This window comes from Crinia signifera, chromosome 11 (genome assembly GCF_055691185.1).
Source record: "Crinia signifera chromosome 11, ASM5569118v1, whole genome shotgun sequence".
In the NCBI taxonomy this organism is placed as follows: domain Eukaryota; kingdom Metazoa; phylum Chordata; class Amphibia; order Anura; family Myobatrachidae; genus Crinia; species Crinia signifera.
The window spans coordinates 92,216,025-92,234,313 of NC_139227.1; the positions used below are offsets into that span (position 1 = coordinate 92,216,025).

At 36.0% G+C, this 18,289-nt stretch overlaps 20 non-coding genes across 20 annotated transcripts; all 20 read right to left on the reverse strand.

The window, feature by feature from the left end:
• Positions 1-827: 827 nt before the first annotated feature.
• Positions 828-909, reverse strand: TRNAS-GCU (transfer RNA serine (anticodon GCU)). Its single transcript has one exon. It is a non-coding gene; the product is annotated as a tRNA-Ser (tRNA).
• Positions 910-1,974: 1,065 nt separating this feature from the next.
• TRNAS-GCU (transfer RNA serine (anticodon GCU)) lies at positions 1,975-2,056 on the reverse strand. The gene has a single exon. It is a non-coding gene; the product is annotated as a tRNA-Ser (tRNA).
• Positions 2,057-2,533: 477 nt separating this feature from the next.
• On the reverse strand, positions 2,534-2,614 carry TRNAS-GCU (transfer RNA serine (anticodon GCU)). Its single transcript has one exon. It is a non-coding gene; the product is annotated as a tRNA-Ser (tRNA).
• An 830-nt stretch (positions 2,615-3,444) lies between these two features.
• Positions 3,445-3,526, reverse strand: TRNAS-GCU (transfer RNA serine (anticodon GCU)). Its single transcript has one exon. It is a non-coding gene; the product is annotated as a tRNA-Ser (tRNA).
• Positions 3,527-4,239: 713 nt separating this feature from the next.
• Positions 4,240-4,321, reverse strand: TRNAS-GCU (transfer RNA serine (anticodon GCU)). Its single transcript has one exon. It is a non-coding gene; the product is annotated as a tRNA-Ser (tRNA).
• An 830-nt stretch (positions 4,322-5,151) lies between these two features.
• TRNAS-GCU (transfer RNA serine (anticodon GCU)) lies at positions 5,152-5,233 on the reverse strand. The gene has a single exon. It is a non-coding gene; the product is annotated as a tRNA-Ser (tRNA).
• An 830-nt stretch (positions 5,234-6,063) lies between these two features.
• TRNAS-GCU (transfer RNA serine (anticodon GCU)) lies at positions 6,064-6,145 on the reverse strand. Its single transcript has one exon. It is a non-coding gene; the product is annotated as a tRNA-Ser (tRNA).
• Positions 6,146-6,858: 713 nt separating this feature from the next.
• TRNAS-GCU (transfer RNA serine (anticodon GCU)) lies at positions 6,859-6,940 on the reverse strand. Its single transcript has one exon. It is a non-coding gene; the product is annotated as a tRNA-Ser (tRNA).
• An 830-nt stretch (positions 6,941-7,770) lies between these two features.
• Positions 7,771-7,852, reverse strand: TRNAS-GCU (transfer RNA serine (anticodon GCU)). The gene has a single exon. It is a non-coding gene; the product is annotated as a tRNA-Ser (tRNA).
• Positions 7,853-8,682: 830 nt separating this feature from the next.
• TRNAS-GCU (transfer RNA serine (anticodon GCU)) lies at positions 8,683-8,764 on the reverse strand. Its single transcript has one exon. It is a non-coding gene; the product is annotated as a tRNA-Ser (tRNA).
• A 1,067-nt stretch (positions 8,765-9,831) lies between these two features.
• TRNAS-GCU (transfer RNA serine (anticodon GCU)) lies at positions 9,832-9,913 on the reverse strand. The gene has a single exon. It is a non-coding gene; the product is annotated as a tRNA-Ser (tRNA).
• An 830-nt stretch (positions 9,914-10,743) lies between these two features.
• On the reverse strand, positions 10,744-10,825 carry TRNAS-GCU (transfer RNA serine (anticodon GCU)). The gene has a single exon. It is a non-coding gene; the product is annotated as a tRNA-Ser (tRNA).
• A 713-nt stretch (positions 10,826-11,538) lies between these two features.
• TRNAS-GCU (transfer RNA serine (anticodon GCU)) lies at positions 11,539-11,620 on the reverse strand. Its single transcript has one exon. It is a non-coding gene; the product is annotated as a tRNA-Ser (tRNA).
• An 830-nt stretch (positions 11,621-12,450) lies between these two features.
• On the reverse strand, positions 12,451-12,532 carry TRNAS-GCU (transfer RNA serine (anticodon GCU)). The gene has a single exon. It is a non-coding gene; the product is annotated as a tRNA-Ser (tRNA).
• A 477-nt stretch (positions 12,533-13,009) lies between these two features.
• On the reverse strand, positions 13,010-13,091 carry TRNAS-GCU (transfer RNA serine (anticodon GCU)). The gene has a single exon. It is a non-coding gene; the product is annotated as a tRNA-Ser (tRNA).
• An 830-nt stretch (positions 13,092-13,921) lies between these two features.
• On the reverse strand, positions 13,922-14,003 carry TRNAS-GCU (transfer RNA serine (anticodon GCU)). The gene has a single exon. It is a non-coding gene; the product is annotated as a tRNA-Ser (tRNA).
• Positions 14,004-15,069: 1,066 nt separating this feature from the next.
• Positions 15,070-15,151, reverse strand: TRNAS-GCU (transfer RNA serine (anticodon GCU)). The gene has a single exon. It is a non-coding gene; the product is annotated as a tRNA-Ser (tRNA).
• Positions 15,152-15,981: 830 nt separating this feature from the next.
• On the reverse strand, positions 15,982-16,063 carry TRNAS-GCU (transfer RNA serine (anticodon GCU)). Its single transcript has one exon. It is a non-coding gene; the product is annotated as a tRNA-Ser (tRNA).
• Positions 16,064-16,540: 477 nt separating this feature from the next.
• TRNAS-GCU (transfer RNA serine (anticodon GCU)) lies at positions 16,541-16,622 on the reverse strand. Its single transcript has one exon. It is a non-coding gene; the product is annotated as a tRNA-Ser (tRNA).
• Positions 16,623-17,452: 830 nt separating this feature from the next.
• On the reverse strand, positions 17,453-17,534 carry TRNAS-GCU (transfer RNA serine (anticodon GCU)). Its single transcript has one exon. It is a non-coding gene; the product is annotated as a tRNA-Ser (tRNA).
• Positions 17,535-18,289: the final 755 nt, after the last annotated feature.

Sequence of the window (18,289 nt, forward strand, 5' to 3'; positions counted from 1 at the left end):
CATGTTGACAATGCACCCAGCAATCCGACACCACTTGTGGCATTTAAAAGTCAATAATTTAAACCTCTGTGGATTGTATTGTCTTAACTATCAGCAGCCCATATAAGTTTAACAAATACCTAGAGAATGTTCTAGACTTTATTTACTTAATAATAAATGATTTTGTAAAATGAAAACACTTTCAGATCCAATTGTAATACTGAGTATTATGTTCATGATCTTGAAGTAGAATTCCTGATTTGACTGGTATATTCTTGAAATTTTTGTGTTGTCTTCAAATGGCATCTTGTTCATAATCTTGACTTTACTGGTTTATATCTTGATATTTTTGTTTAAGCTTCAATCGGCATCTTTTTCTGATCTTGAAATAGATTTCTTAATTTAAAGTATTTTTTTACAGTGATGTGTAAGCTTCAAGTGTTGACTTCAAGCATTCTTCGCAAAAGTAGCATGTCCAGACAACGTAAATTAAACCGACGAGGATGGGATTTGAACCCATGCGTGCTGAGCATAACGGATTAGCAGTCCATAACCTTAACCATCTCGGCCAGCTCGTCTTTCTGCTATCTCCCAATCCCGGCTTTCTGACACCACTTTTCCTACTTTAAAGTCAACTATTTCTAGCATTTGGACTGTGTTCTCATCACTATCAAAGGCTTGATGGCAAGTCACATCTGGCCAATAGCACGACTGCTACTGTAAAAGCAATGCTAGAGTTACACTAAAAGTGTGCTGTGCATGTCTGTTATTTAAAGAAAGACTTTATAACATGATTGACAGGAATTTAAGATCTTGACAAAAATATCAGCTCCAAAAAGATATCAAGCCGACGAGGATGGGATTTGAACCCATGCGTGCAGAGCACAATGGATTAGCAGTCCATCGCCTTAACCACTCGGCCACCTCGTCCTCCATGTTGACAATGCACCCAGCAATCCGACACCACTTGTGGCATTTAAAAGTCAATAATTTAAACCTCTGTGGATTGTATTGTCTAAACTATCAGCAGCCCATATAAGTTTAACAAATACCTAGAGAATGTTCTAGACTTTATTTACTTAATAATAAATGATTTTGTAAAATGAAAACCCTTTCAGATCCAATTGTAAGACAGAGTATTTTGTTCATGATCTTGAAGTAGAATTCCTGATTTGACTGGTATATTCTTGAAATTTTTGTGTTGTCTTCAAATGGCATCTTGTTCATAATCTTGACTTTACTGGTTTATATCTTGTTATTTTTGTTTAAGCTTCAATCGTTATCTTTTTCTGATCTTGAAAAAGATTTCTTAATTTATAGTATTTTTTTACAGTGATGTGTAAGCTTCAAGTGTTGGCTTCAAGCATTCTTCGCAAAAGTAGCATGTCCAGGAAGTAGAATTCCTGATTTGACTGGTATATTCTTGAAATTTTTGTGTTGTCTTCAAATGGCATCTTGTTCATAATCTTGACTTTACTGGTTTATATCTTGATATTTTTGTTTTAGCTTCAATCAGCATCTTTTTCTGATCTTAAAATAGATTTCTTAATTTAAAGTATTTTTTACAGTGATGTGTAAGCTTCAAGTGTTGGCTTCAAGCATTCTTCGCAAAAGTAGCATGTCCAGACAACGTAAATTAAACCGACGAGGATGGGATTTGAACCCATGCGTGCTGAGCATAATGGATTAGCAGTCCATAACCTTAACCATCTCGGCCAGCTCGTCTTTCTGCTATCTCCCAATCCCGGCTTTCTGACACCACTTTTCCTACTTTAAAGTCAACTATTTCTAGCATTTGGACTGTGTTCTCATCACTATCAAAGGCTTGATGGCAAGTCACATCTGGCCAATAGCACGACTGCTACTGTAAAAGCAATGCTAGAGTTACACTAAAAGTGTGCTGTGCATGTCTGTTATTTAAAGAAAGACTTTATAACATGATTGACAGGAATTTAAGATCTTGACAAAAATATCAGCTCCAAAAAGATATCAAGCCGACGAGGATGGGATTTGAACCAATGCGTGCAGAGCACAATGAATTAGCAGTCCATCGCCTTAACCACTCGGCCACCTCGTCCTCCATGTTGACAATGCACCCAGCAATCCGACACCACTTGTGGCATTTAAAAGTCAATAATTTAAACCTCTGTGGATTGTATTGTCTAAACTATCAGCAGCCCATATAAGTTTAACAAATACCTAGAGAATGTTCTAGACTTTATTTACTTAATAATAAAAGATTTTGTAAAATGAAAACCCTTTCAGATCCAATTGTAAGACAGAGTATTTTGTTCATGATCTTGAAGTAGAATTCCTGATTTGACTGGTATATTCTTGAAATTTTTGTGTTGTCTTCAAATGGCATCTTGTTCATAATCTTGACTTTACTGGTTTATATCTTGATATTTTTGTTTTAGCTTCAATCAGCATCTTTTTCTGATCTTAAAATAGATTTCTTAATTTAAAGTATTTTTTTACAGTGATGTGTAAGCTTCAAGTGTTGGCTTCAAGCATTCTTCGCAAAAGTAGCATGTACAGACAACGTAAATTAAACCGACGAGGATGGGATTTGAACCCATGCGTGCAGAGCACAATGGATTAGCAGTCCATCGCCTAACCACTCGGCCACCTCGTCCTCCATGTTGACAATGCACCCAGCAATCCGACACCACTTGTGGCATTTAAAAGTCAATAATTTAAACCTCTGTGGATTGTATTGTCTTAACTATCAGCAGCCCATATAAGTTTAACAAATACCTAGAGAATGTTCTAGACTTTATTTACTTAATAATAAAAGATTTTGTAAAATGAAAACCCTTTCAGATCCAATTGTAAGACAGAGTATTTTGTTCATGATCTTGAAGTAGAATTCCTGATTTGACTGGTATATTCTTGAAATTTTTGTGTTGTCTTCAAATGGCATCTTGTTCATAATCTTGACTTTACTGGTTTATATCTTGATATTTTTGTTTAAGCTTCAATCAGCATCTTTTTCTGATCTTAAAATAGATTTCTTAATTTAAAGTATTTTTTTACAGTGATGTGTAAGCTTCAAGTGTTGGCTTCAAGCATTCTTCGCAAAAGTAGCATGTCCAGACAACGTAAATTAAACCGACGAGGATGAGATTTGAACCCATGCGTGCTGAGCATAATGGATTAGCAGTCCATAACCTTATCCATCTCGGCCAGCTCGTCTTTCTGCTATCTCCCAATCCCGGCTTTCTGACACCACTTTTCCTATTTTAAAGTCAACTATTTCAAGCATTTGGACTGTGTTCTCATCACTATCAAAGGCTTGATGGCAAGTCACATCTGGCCAATAGCACGACTGCTACTGTAAAAGCAATGCTAGAGTTACACTAAAAGTGTGCTGTGCATGTCTGTTATTTTAAGAAAGACTTTATAACATGATTGACAGGAATTTAAGATCTTGACAAAAATATCAGCTCCGAAAAGATATCAAGCCGACGAGGATGGGATTTGAACCCATGCGTGCAGAGCACAATGGATTAGCAGTCCATCGCCTTAACCACTCGGCCACCTCGTCCTCCATGTTGACAATGCACCCAGCAATCCGACACCACTTGTGGCATTTAAAAGTCAATAATTTAAACCTCTGTGGATTGTATTGTCTAAACTATCAGCAGCCCATATAAGTTTAACAAATACCTAGAGAATGTTCTAGACTTTATTTACTTAATAATAAATGATTTTGTAAAATGAAAACCCTTTCAGATCCAATTGTAAGACAGAGTATTTTGTTCATGATCTTGAAGTAGAATTCCTGATTTGACTGGTATATTCTTGAAATTTTTGTGTTGTTTTCAAATGGCATCTTGTTCATAATCTTGACTTTACTGGTTTATATCTTGTTATTTTTGTTTAAGCTTCAATCGTTATCTTTTTCTGATCTTGAAAAAGATTTCTTAATTTATAGTATTTTTTTACAGTGATGTGTAAGCTTCAAGTGTTGGCTTCAAGCATTCTTCGCAAAAGTAGCATGTCCAGGAAGTAGAATTCCTGATTTGACTGGTATATTCTTGAAATTTTTGTGTTGTCTTCAAATGGCATCTTGTTCATAATCTTGACTTTACTGGTTTATATCTTGATATTTTTGTTTAAGCTTCAATCGGCATCTTTTTCTGATCTTGAAATAGATTTCTTAATTTAAAGTATTTTTTTACAGTGATGTGTAAGCTTCAAGTGTTGGCTTCAAGCATTCTTCGCAAAAGTAGCATGTCCAGACAACGTAAATTAAACCGACGAGGATGGAATTTGAACCCATGCGTGCAGAGCACAATGGATTAGCTGTCCATCGCCTTAACCACTCAGCCACCTCGTCCTCCATGTTGACAATGCACCCGGCAATCCAACACCACTTGTGGCATTTAAAAGTCAATAATTTAAACCTCTGTGGATTGTATTGTCTTAACTATCAGCAGCCCATATAAGTTTAACAAATACCTAGAGAATGTTCTAGACTTTATTTACTTAATAATAAATGATTTTGTAAAATGAAAACACTTTCAGATCCAATTGTAAGACTGAGTATTATGTTCATGATCTTGAAGTAGAATTCCTGATTTGACTGGTATATTCTTGAAATTTTTGTGTTGTCTTCAAATGGCATCTTGTTCATAATCTTGACTTTACTGGTTTATATCTTGATATTTTTGTTTAAGCTTCAATCAGCATCTTTTTCTGATCTTAAAATAGATTTCTTAATTTAAAGTATTTTTTTACAGTGATGTGTAAGCTTCAAGTGTTGGCTTCAAGCATTCTTCGCAAAAGTAGCATGTCCAGACAACGTAAATTAAACCGACGAAGATGGGATTTGAACCCATGCGTGCTGAGCATAATGGATTAGCAATCCATAACCTTAACCATCTCGGCCAGCTCGTCTTTCTGCTATCTCCCAATCCCGGCTTTCTGACACCACTTTTCCTCCTTTAAAGTCAACTATTTCTAGCATTTGGACTGTGTTCTCATCACTATCAAAGGCTTAATGGCAAGTCACATCTGGCCAATAGCACGACCGCTACTGTAAAAGCAATACTAGAGTTACACTAAAAGTGTGCTGTGCATGTCTGTTATTTAAAGAAAGACTTTATAACATGATTGACAGGAATTTAAGATCTTGACAAAAATATCAGCTCCAAAAAGATATCAAGCCGACGAGGATGGGATTTGAACCCATGCGTGCAGAGCACAATGGATTAGCAGTCCATCGCCTTAACCACTCGGTCACCTCGTCCTCCATGTTGACAATGCACCCAGCAATCCGACACCACTTGTGGCATTTAAAAGTCAATAATTTAAACCTCTGTGGATTGTATTGTCTTAACTATCAGCAGCCCATATAAGTTTAACAAATACCTAGAGAATGTTCTAGACTTTATTTACTTAATAATAAAAGATTTTGTAAAATGAAAACCCTTTCAGATCCAATTGTAAGACAGAGTATTTTGTTCATGATCTTGAAGTAGAATTCCTGATTTGACTGGTATATTCTTGAAATTTTTGTGTTGTCTTCAAATGGCATCTTGTTCATAATCTTGACTTTACTGGTTTATATCTTGATATTTTTGTTTAAGCTTCAATCAGCATCTTTTTCTGATCTTAAAATAGATTTCTTAATTTAAAGTATTTTTTTACAGTGATGTGTAAGCTTCAAGTGTTGGCTTCAAGCATTCTTCGCAAAAGTGGCATGTCCAGACAACGTAAATTAAACCGACGAGGATGAGATTTGAACCCATGCGTGCTGAGCATAATGGATTAGCAGTCCATAACCTTATCCATCTCGGCCAGCTCGTCTTTCTGCTATCTCCCAATCCCGGCTTTCTGACACCACTTTTCCTATTTTAAAGTCAACTATTTCAAGCATTTGGACTGTGTTCTCATCACTATCAAAGGCTTGATGGCAAGTCACATCTGGCCAATAGCACGACTGCTACTGTAAAAGCAATGCTAGAGTTACACTAAAAGTGTGCTGTGCATGTCTGTTATTTAAAGAAAGACTTTATAACATGATTGACAGGAATTTAAGATCTTGACAAAAATATCAGCTCCGAAAAGATATCAAGCCGACGAGGATGGGATTTGAACCCATGCGTGCAGAGCACAATGGATTAGCAGTCCATCGCCTTAACCACTCGGCCACCTCGTCCTCCATGTTGACAATGCACCCAGCAATCCGACACCACTTGTGGCATTTAAAAGTCAATAATTTAAACCTCTGTGGATTGTATTGTCTAAACTATCAGCAGCCCATATAAGTTTAACAAATACCTAGAGAATGTTCTAGACTTTATTTACTTAATAATAAATGATTTTGTAAAATGAAAACCCTTTCAGATCCAATTGTAAGACAGAGTATTTTGTTCATGATCTTGAAGTAGAATTCCTGATTTGACTGGTATATTCTTGAAATTTTTGTGTTGTTTTCAAATGGCATCTTGTTCATAATCTTGACTTTACTGGTTTATATCTTGTTATTTTTGTTTAAGCTTCAATCGTTATCTTTTTCTGATCTTGAAAAAGATTTCTTAATTTATAGTATTTTTTTACAGTGATGTGTAAGCTTCAAGTGTTGGCTTCAAGCATTCTTCGCAAAAGTAGCATGTCCAGGAAGTAGAATTCCTGATTTGACTGGTATATTCTTGAAATTTTTGTGTTGTCTTCAAATTGCATCTTGTTCATAATCTTGACTTTACTGGTTTATATCTTGATATTTTTGTTTAAGCTTCAATCGGCATCTTTTTCTGATCTTGAAATAGATTTCTTAATTTAAAGTATTTTTTTACAGTGATGTGTAAGCTTCAAGTGTTGGCTTCAAGCATTCTTCGCAAAAGTAGCATGTCCAGACAACGCAAATTAAACCGACGAGGATGGAATTTGAACCCATGCGTGCAGAGCACAATGGATTAGCAGTCCATCGCCTTAACCACTCGGCCACCTCTTCCTCCATGTTGACAATGCACCCAGCAATCCAACACCACTTGTGGCATTTAAAAGTCAATAATTTAAACCTCTGTGGATTGTATTGTCTTAACTATCAGCAGCCCATATAAGTTTAACAAATACCTAGAGAATGTTCTAGACTTTATTTACTTAATAATAAATGATTTTGTAAAATGAAAACACTTTCAGATCCAATTGTAAGACTGAGTATTATGTTCATGATCTTGAAGTAGAATTCCTGATTTGACTGGTATATTCTTGAAATTTTTGTGTTGTCTTCAAATGGCATCTTGTTCATAATCTTGACTTTACTGGTTTATATCTTGATATTTTTGTTTAAGCTTCAATCGGCATCTTTTTCTGATCTTGAAATAGATTTCTTAATTTAAAGTATTTTTTTACAGTGATGTGTAAGCTTCAAGTTTTGGCTTCAAGCATTCTTCGCAAAAGTAGCATGTCCAGACAACATAAATTAAACCAACGAGGATGGGATTTGAACCCATGCGTGCTGAGCATAATGGATTAGCAGTCCATAAACTTAACCATCTCGGCCAGCTCGTCTTTCTGCTATCTCCCAATCCCGGCTTTCTGACACCACTTTTCCTACTTTAAAGTCAACTATTTCTAGCATTTGGACTGTGTTCTCATCACTATCAAAGGGTTGATGGCAAGTCACATCTGGCCAATAGCACGACTGCTACTGTAAAAGCAATGCTAGAGTTACACTAAAAGTGTGCTGTGCATGTCTGTTATTTAAAGAAAGACTTTATAACATGATTGACAGGAATTTAAGATCTTGACAAAAATATCAGCTCCAAAAAGATATCAAGCCGACGAGGATGGGATTTGAACCCATGCGTGCAGAGCACAATGGATTAGCAGTCCATCGCCTTAACCACTCGGCCACCTCGACCTCCATGTTGACAATGCACCCAGCAATCCGACACCACTTGTGGCATTTAAAAGTCAATAATTTAAACCTCTGTGGATTGTATTGTCTTAACTATCAGCAGCCCATATAAGTTTAACAAATACCTAGAGAATGTTCTAGACTTTATTTACTTAATAATAAATGATTTTGTAAAATGAAAACACTTTCAGATCCAATTGTAATACTGAGTATTATGTTCATGATCTTGAAGTAGAATTCCTGATTTGACTGGTATATTCTTGAAATTTTTGTGTTGTCTTCAAATGGCATCTTGTTCATAATCTTGACTTTACTGGTTTATATCTTGATATTTTTGTTTAAGCTTCAATCGGCATCTTTTTCTGATCTTGAAATAGATTTCTTAATTTAAAGTATTTTTTTACAGTGATGTGTAAGCTTCAAGTGTTGACTTCAAGCATTCTTCGCAAAAGTAGCATGTCCAGACAACGTAAATTAAACCGACGAGGATGGGATTTGAACCCATGCGTGCTGAGCATAACGGATTAGCAGTCCATAACCTTAACCATCTCGGCCAGCTCGTCTTTCTGCTATCTCCCAATCCCGGCTTTCTGACACCACTTTTCCTACTTTAAAGTCAACTATTTCTAGCATTTGGACTGTGTTCTCATCACTATCAAAGGCTTGATGGCAAGTCACATCTGGCCAATAGCACGACTGCTACTGTAAAAGCAATGCTAGAGTTACACTAAAAGTGTGCTGTGCATGTCTGTTATTTAAAGAAAGACTTTATAACATGATTGACAGGAATTTAAGATCTTGACAAAAATATCAGCTCCAAAAAGATATCAAGCTGACGAGGATGGGATTTGAACCCATGCGTGCAGAGCACAATGGATTAGCAGTCCATCGCCTTAACCACTCGGCCACCTCGTCCTCCATGTTGACAATGCACCCAGCAATCCGACACCACTTGTGGCATTTAAAAGTCAATAATTTAAACCTCTGTGGATTGTATTGTCTAAACTATCAGCAGCCCATATAAGTTTAACAAATACCTAGAGAATGTTCTAGACTTTATTTACTTAATAATAAATGATTTTGTAAAAATGAAAACCCTTTCAGATCCAATTGTAAGACAGAGTATTTTGTTCATGATCTTGAAGTAGAATTCCTGATTTGACTGGTATATTCTTGAAATTTTTGTGTTGTCTTCAAATGGCATCTTGTTCATAATCTTGACTTTACTGGTTTATATCTTGTTATTTTTGTTTAAGCTTAAATCGTTATCTTTTTCTGATCTTGAAAAAGATTTCTTAATTTATAGTATTTTTTTACAGTGATGTGTAAGCTTCAAGTGTTGGCTTCAAGCATTCTTCGCAAAAGTAGCATGTCCAGGAAGTAGAATTCCTGATTTGACTGGTATATTCTTGAAATTTTTGTGTTGTCTTCAAATGGCATCTTGTTCATAATCTTGACTTTACTGGTTTATATCTTGATATTTTTGTTTTAGCTTCAATCAGCATCTTTTTCTGATCTTAAAATAGATTTCTTAATTTAAAGTATTTTTTTACAGTGATGTGTAAGCTTCAAGTGTTGGCTTCAAGCATTCTTCGCAAAAGTAGCATGTCCAGACAACGTAAATTAAACCGACGAAGATGGGATTTGAACCCATGCGTGCTGAGCATAATGGATTAGCAATCCATAACCTTAACCATCTCGGCCAGCTCGTCTTTCTGCTATCTCCCAATCCCGGCTTTCTGACACCACTTTTCCTCCTTTAAAGTCAACTATTTCTAGCATTTGGACTGTGTTCTCATCACTATCAAAGGCTTAATGGCAAGTCACATCTGGCCAATAGCACGACCGCTACTGTAAAAGCAATACTAGAGTTACACTAAAAGTGTGCTGTGCATGTCTGTTATTTAAAGAAAGACTTTATAACATGATTGACAGGAATTTAAGATCTTGACAAAAATATCAGCTCCAAAAAGATATCAAGCCGACGAGGATGGGATTTGAACCCATGCGTGCAGAGCACAATGGATTAGCAGTCCATCGCCTTAACCACTCGGTCACCTCGTCCTCCATGTTGACAATGCACCCAGCAATCCGACACCACTTGTGGCATTTAAAAGTCAATAATTTAAACCTCTGTGGATTGTATTGTCTTAACTATCAGCAGCCCATATAAGTTTAACAAATACCTAGAGAATGTTCTAGACTTTATTTACTTAATAATAAAAGATTTTGTAAAATGAAAACCCTTTCAGATCCAATTGTAAGACAGAGTATTTTGTTCATGATCTTGAAGTAGAATTCCTGATTTGACTGGTATATTCTTGAAATTTTTGTGTTGTCTTCAAATGGCATCTTGTTCATAATCTTGACTTTACTGGTTTATATCTTGATATTTTTGTTTAAGCTTCAATCAGCATCTTTTTCTGATCTTAAAATAGATTTCTTAATTTAAAGTATTTTTTTACAGTGATGTGTAAGCTTCAAGTGTTGGCTTCAAGCATTCTTCGCAAAAGTGGCATGTCCAGACAACGTAAATTAAACCGACGAGGATGAGATTTGAACCCATGCGTGCTGAGCATAATGGATTAGCAGTCCATAACCTTATCCATCTCGGCCAGCTCGTCTTTCTGCTATCATCCAATCCCGGCTTTCTGACACCACTTTTCCTATTTTAAAGTCAACTATTTCAAGCATTTGGACTGTGTTCTCATCACTATCAAAGGCTTGATGGCAAGTCACATCTGGCCAATAGCACGACTGCTACTGTAAAAGCAATGCTAGAGTTACACTAAAAGTGTGCTGTGCATGTCTGTTATTTAAAGAAAGACTTTATAACATGATTGACAGGAATTTAAGATCTTGACAAAAATATCAGCTCCGAAAAGATATCAAGCCGACGAGGATGGGATTTGAACCCATGCGTGCAGAGCACAATGGATTAGCAGTCCATCGCCTTAACCACTCGGCCACCTCGTCCTCCATGTTGACAATGCACCCAGCAATCCGACACCACTTGTGGCATTTAAAAGTCAATAATTTAAACCTCTGTGGATTGTATTGTCTAAACTATCAGCAGCCCATATAAGTTTAACAAATACCTAGAGAATGTTCTAGACTTTATTTACTTAATAATAAATGATTTTGTAAAATGAAAACCCTTTCAGATCCAATTGTAAGACAGAGTATTTTGTTCATGATCTTGAAGTAGAATTCCTGATTTGACTGGTATATTCTTGAAATTTTTGTGTTGTTTTCAAATGGCATCTTGTTCATAATCTTGACTTTACTGGTTTATATCTTGTTATTTTTGTTTAAGCTTCAATCGTTATCTTTTTCTGATCTTGAAAAAGATTTCTTAATTTATAGTATTTTTTTACAGTGATGTGTAAGCTTCAAGTGTTGGCTTCAAGCATTCTTCGCAAAAGTAGCATGTCCAGGAAGTAGAATTCCTGATTTGACTGGTATATTCTTGAAATTTTTGTGTTGTCTTCAAATGGCATCTTGTTCATAATCTTGACTTTACTGGTTTATATCTTGATATTTTTGTTTAAGCTTCAATCGGCATCTTTTTCTGATCTTGAAATAGATTTCTTAATTTAAAGTATTTTTTTACAGTGATGTGTAAGCTTCAAGTGTTGGCTTCAAGCATTCTTCGCAAAAGTAGCATGTCCAGACAACGCAAATTAAACCGACGAGGATGGAATTTGAACCCATGCGTGCAGAGCACAATGGATTAGCAGTCCATCGCCTTAACCACTCGGCCACCTCTTCCTCCATGTTGACAATGCACCCAGCAATCCAACACCACTTGTGGCATTTAAAAGTCAATAATTTAAACCTCTGTGGATTGTATTGTCTTAACTATCAGCAGCCCATATAAGTTTAACAAATACCTAGAGAATGTTCTAGACTTTATTTACTTAATAATAAATGATTTTGTAAAATGAAAACACTTTCAGATCCAATTGTAAGACTGAGTATTATGTTCATGATCTTGAAGTAGAATTCCTGATTTGACTGGTATATTCTTGAAATTTTTGTGTTGTCTTCAAATGGCATCTTGTTCATAATCTTGACTTTACTGGTTTATATCTTGATATTTTTGTTTAAGCTTCAATCGGCATCTTTTTCTGATCTTGAAATAGATTTCTTAATTTAAAGTATTTTTTTACAGTGATGTGTAAGCTTCAAGTGTTGGCTTCAAGCATTCTTCGCAAAAGTAGCATGTCCAGACAACATAAATTAAACCAACGAGGATGGGATTTGAACCCATGCGTGCTGAGCATAATGGATTAGCAGTCCATAAACTTAACCATCTCGGCCAGCTCGTCTTTCTGCTATCTCCCAATCCCGGCTTTCTGACACCACTTTTCCTACTTTAAAGTCAACTATTTCTAGCATTTGGACTGTGTTCTCATCACTATCAAAGGGTTGATGGCAAGTCACATCTGGCCAATAGCACGACTGCTACTGTAAAAGCAATGCTAGAGTTACACTAAAAGTGTGCTGTGCATGTCTGTTATTTAAAGAAAGACTTTATAACATGATTGACAGGAATTTAAGATCTTGACAAAAATATCAGCTCCAAAAAGATATCAAGCCGACGAGGATGGGATTTGAACCCATGCGTGCAGAGCACAATGGATTAGCAGTCCATCGCCTTAACCACTCGGCCACCTCGTCCTCCATGTTGACAATGCACCCAGCAATCCGACACCACTTGTGGCATTTAAAAGTCAATAATTTAAACCTCTGTGGATTGTATTGTCTAAACTATCAGCAGCCCATTTAAGTTTAACAAATACCTAGAGAATGTTCTAGACTTTATTTACTTAATAATAAAAGATTTTGTCAAATGAAAACCCTTTCAGATCCAATTGTAAGACAGAGTATTTTGTTCATGATCTTGAAGTAGAATTCCTGATTTGACTGGTATATTCTTGAAATTTTTGTGTTGTCTTCAAATGGCATCTTGTTCATAATCTTGACTTTACTGGTTTATATCTTGATATTTTTGTTTTAGCTTCAATCAGCATCTTTTTCTGATCTTAAAATAGATTTCTTAATTTAAAGTAATTTTTTACAGTGATGTGTAAGCTTCAAGTGTTGGCTTCAAGCATTCTTCGCAAAAGTAGCATGTCCAGACAACGTAAATTAAAACGACAAGGATGGGATTTGAACCCATGCGTGCAGAGCACAATGGATTAGCAGTCCATCGCCTTAACCACTCGGCCACCTCGTCCTCCATGTTGACAATGCACCCAGCAATCCGACACCACTTGTGGCATTTAAAAGTCAATAATTTAAACCTCTGTGGATTGTATTGTCTTAACTATCAGCAGCCCATATAAGTTTAACAAATACCTAGAGAATGTTCTAGACTTTATTTACTTAATAATAAAAGATTTTGTAAAATGAAAACCCTTTCAGATCCAATTGTAAGACAGAGTATTTTGTTCATGATCTTGAAGTAGAATTCCTGATTTGACTGGTATATTCTTGAAATTTTTGTGTTGTCTTCAAATGGCATCTTGTTCATAATCTTGACTTTACTGGTTTATATCTTGATATTTTTGTTTAAGCTTCAATCGGCATCTTTTTCTGATCTTAAAATAGATTTCTTAATTTAAAGTATTTTTTTACAGTGATGTGTAAGCTTCAAGTGTTGGCTTCAAGCATTCTTCGCAAAAGTAGCATGTCCAGACAACGTAAATTAAACCGACGAGGATGGGATTTGAACCCATGCGTGCTGAGCATAATGGATTAGCAGTCCATAACCTTAACCATCTCAGCCAGCTCGTCTTTCTGCTATCTCCCAATCCCGGCTTTCTGACACCACTTTTCCTACTTTAAAGTCAACTATTTCTAGCATTTGGACTGTGTTCTCATCACTATCAAAGGCTTGATGGCAAGTCACATCTGGCCAATAGCACGACTGCTACTGTAAAAGCAATGCTAGAGTTACACTAAAAGTGTGCTGTGCATGTCTGTTATTTAAAGAAAGACTTTATAACATGATTGACAGGAATTTAAGATCTTGACAAAAATATCAGCTCCAAAAAGATATCAAGCCGACGAGGATGGGATTTGAACCCATGCGTGCAGAGCACAATGGATTAGCAGTCCATCGCCTTAACCACTCGGCCACCTCGTCCTCCATGTTGACAATGCACCCAGCAATCCGACACCAATTGTGGCATTTAAAAGTCAATAATTTAAACCTCTGTGGATTGTATTGTCTAAACTATCAGCAGCCCATATAAGTTTAACAAATACCTAGAGAATGTTCTAGACTTTATTTACTTAATAATAAATGATTTTGTAAAATGAAAACCCTTTCAGATCCAATTGTAAGACAGAGTATTTTGTTCATGATCTTGAAGTAGAATTCCTGATTTGACTGGTATATTCTTGAAATTTTTGTGTTGTCTTCAAATGGCATCTTGTTCATAATCTTGACTTTACTGGTTTATATCTTGTTATTTTTGTTTAAGCTTCAATCGTTATCTTTTTCTGATCTTGAAAAAGATTTCTTTTTTTATAGTATTTTTTTACAGTGATGTGTAAGCTTCAAGTGTTGGCTTCAAGCATTCTTCGCAAAAGTAGCATGTCCAGGAAGTTGAATTCCTGATTTGACTGGTATATTCTTGAAATTTTTGTGTTGTCTTCAAATGGCATCTTGTTCATAATCTTGACTTTACTGGTTTATATCTTGATATTTTTGTTTTAGCTTCAATCAGCATCTTTTTCTGATCTTAAAATAGATTTCTTAATTTAAAGTATTTTTTTACAGTGATGTGTAAGCTTCAAGTGTTGGCTTCAAGCATTCTTCGCAAAAGTAGCATGTCCAGACAACGTAAATTAAACCAACGAGGATGGGATTTGAACCCATGCGTGCTGAGCATAATGGATTAGCAGTCCATAACCTTAACCATCTCGGCCAGCTCGTCTTTCTGCTATCTCCCAATCCCGGCTTTCTGACACCACTTTTCCTACTTTAAAGTCAACTATTTCTAGCATTTGGACTGTGTTCTAATCACTATCAAAGGCTTGATGGCAAGTCACATCTGGCCAATAGCACGACCGCTACTGTAAAAGCAATACTAGAGTTACACTAAAAGTGTGCTGTGCATGTCTGTTATTTAAAGAAAGACTTTATAACATGATTGACAGGAATTTAAGATCTTGACAAAAATATCAGCTCCAAAAAGATATCAAGCCGACGAGGATGGGATTTGAACCCATGCGTGCAGAGCACAGTGGATTAGCAGTCCATCGCCTTAACCACTCGGCCACCTTGTCCTCCATGTTGACAATGCACCCAGCAATCCGACACCACTTGTGGCATTTAAAAGTCAATAATTTAAACCTCTGTGGATTGTATTGTCTAAACTATCAGCAGCCCATATAAGTTTAACAAATACCTAGAGAATGTTCTAGACTTTATTTACTTAATAATAAAAGATTTTGTAAAATGAAAACCCTTTCAGATCCAATTGTAAGACAGAGTATTTTGTTCATAATCTTGAAGTAGAATTCCTGATTTGACTGGTATATTCTTGAAATTTTTGTGTTGTCTTCAAATGGCATCTTGTTCATAATCTTGACTTTACTGGTTTATATCTTGATATTTTTGTTTTAGCTTCAATCAGCATCTTTTTCTGATCTTAAAATAGATTTCTTAATTTAAAGTATTTTTTTACAGTGATGTGTAAGCTTCAAGTGTTGGCTTCAAGCATTCTTCGCAAAAGTAGCATGTCCAGACAACATAAATTAAACCGACGAGGATGGGATTTGAACCCATGCGTGCTGAGCATAATGGATTAGCAGTCCATAAACTTAACCATCTCGGCCAGCTCGTCTTTCTGCTATCTCCCAATCCCGGCTTTCTGACACCACTTTTCCTACTTTAAAGTCAACTATTTCTAGCATTTGGACTGTGTTCTCATCACTATCAAAGGCTTGATGGCAAGTCACATCTGGCCAATAGCACGACTGCTACTGTAAAAGCAATGCTAGAGTTACACTAAAAGTGTGCTGTGCATGTCTGTTATTTAAAGAAAGACTTTATAACATGATTGACAGGAATTTAAGATCTTGACAAAAATATCAGCTCCAAAAAGATATCAAGCCGACGAGGATGGGATTTGAACCCATGCGTGCAGAGCACAATGGATTAGCAGTCCATCGCCTTAACCACTCGGCCACCTCGTCCTCCATGTTGACAATGCACCCAGCAATCCGACACCACTTGTGGCATTTAAAAGTCAATAATTTAAACCTCTGTGGATTGTATTGTCTAAACTATCAGCAGCCCATTTAAGTTTAACAAATACCTAGAGAATGTTCTAGACTTTATTTACTTAATAATAAAAGATTTTGTCGAATGAAAACCCTTTCAGATCCAATTGTAAGACAGAGTATTTTGTTCATGATCTTGAAGTAGAATTCCTGATTTGACTGGTATATTCTTGAAATTTTTGTGTTGTCTTCAAATGGCATCTTGTTCATAATCTTGACTTTACTGGTTTATATCTTGATATTTTTGTTTTAGCTTCAATCAGCATCTTTTTCTGATCTTAAAATAGATTTCTAAATTTAAAGTATTTTTTTACAGTGATGTGTAAGCTTCAAGTGTTGGCTTCAAGCATTCTTCGCAAAAGTAGCACGTCCAGACAACGTAAATTAAAACGACGAGGATGTGATTTGAACCCGTGCGTGCAGAGCACAATGGATTAGCAGTCCATCGCCTTAACCACTCGGCCACCTCGTCCTCCATGTTGACAATGCACCCAGCAATCCGACACCACTTGTGGCATTTAAAAGTCAATAATTTAAACCTCTGTGGATTGTATTGTCTTAACTATCAGCAGCCCATATAAGTTTAACAAATACCTAGAGAATGTTCTAGACTTTATTTACTTAATAATAAAAGATTTTGTAAAATGAAAACCCTTTCAGATCCAATTGTAAGACAGAGTATTTTGTTCATGATCTTGAAGTAGAATTCCTGATTTGACTGGTATATTCTTGAAATTTTTGTGTTGTCTTCAAATGGCATCTTGTTCATAATCTTGACTTTACTGGTTTATATCTTGATATTTTTGTTTAAGCTTCAATCAGCATCTTTTTCTGATCTTAAAATAGATTTCTTAATTTAAAGTATTTTTTTACAGTGATGTGTAAGCTTCAAGTGTTGGCTTCAAGCATTCTCCGCAAAAGTAGCATGTCCAGACAAAGTAAATTAAACCGACGAGGATGGGATTTGAACCCATGCGTGCTGAGCATAATGGATTAGCAGTCCATAACCTTAACCATCTCGGCCAGCTCGTCTTTCTGCTATCTCCCAATCCCGGCTTTCTGACACCACTTTTCCTACTTTAAAGTCAACTATTTCTAGCATTTGGACTGTGTTCTCATCACTATCAAAGGCTTGATGGCAAGTCACATCTGGCCAATAGCACGACTGCTACTGTAAAAGCAATGCTAGAGTTACACTAAAAGTGTGCTGTGCATGTCTGTTATTTAAAGAAAGACTTTATAACATGATTGACAGGAATTTAAGATCTTGACAAAAATATCAGCTCCAAAAAGATATCAAGCCGACGAGGATGGGATTTGAACCCATGCGTGCAGAGCACAATGGATTAGCAGTCCATCGCCTTAACCACTCGGCCACCTCGACCTCCATGTTGACAATGTACCCAGCTATCCGACACCACTTGTGGCATTTAAAAGTCAATAATTTAAACCTCTGTGGATTGTATTGTCTTAACTATCAGCAGCCCATATAAGTTTAACAAATACCTAGAGAATGTTCTAGACTTTATTTACTTAATAATAAATGATTTTGTAAAATGAAAACCCTTTCAGATCCAATTGTAAGACAGAGTATTTTGTTCATGATCTTGAAGTAGAATTCCTGATTTGACTGGTATATTCTTGAAATTTTTGTGTTGTCTTCAAATGGCATCTTGTTCATAATCTTGACTTTACTGGTTTATATCTTGTTATTTTTGTTTAAGCTTCAATCGTTATCTTTTTCTGATCTTGAAAAAGATTTCTTAATTTATAGTATTTTTTTACAGTGATGTGTAAGCTTCAAGTGTTGGCTTCAAGCATTCTTCGCAAAAGTAGCATGTCCAGGAAGTAGAATTCCTGATTTGACTGGTATATTCTTGAAATTTTTGTGTTGTCTTCAAATGGCATCTTGTTCATAATCTTGACTTTACTGGTTTATATCTTGATATTTTTGTTTAAGCTTCAATCGGCATCTTTTTCTGATCTTGAAATAGATTTCTTAATTTAAAGTATTTTTTTACAGTGATGTGTAAGCTTCAAGTGTTGGCTTCAAGCATTCTTCGCAAAAGTAGCATGTCCAGACAACGTAAATTAAACCGACGAGGATGGGTTTTGAGCCCATGCATGCTGAGCATAATG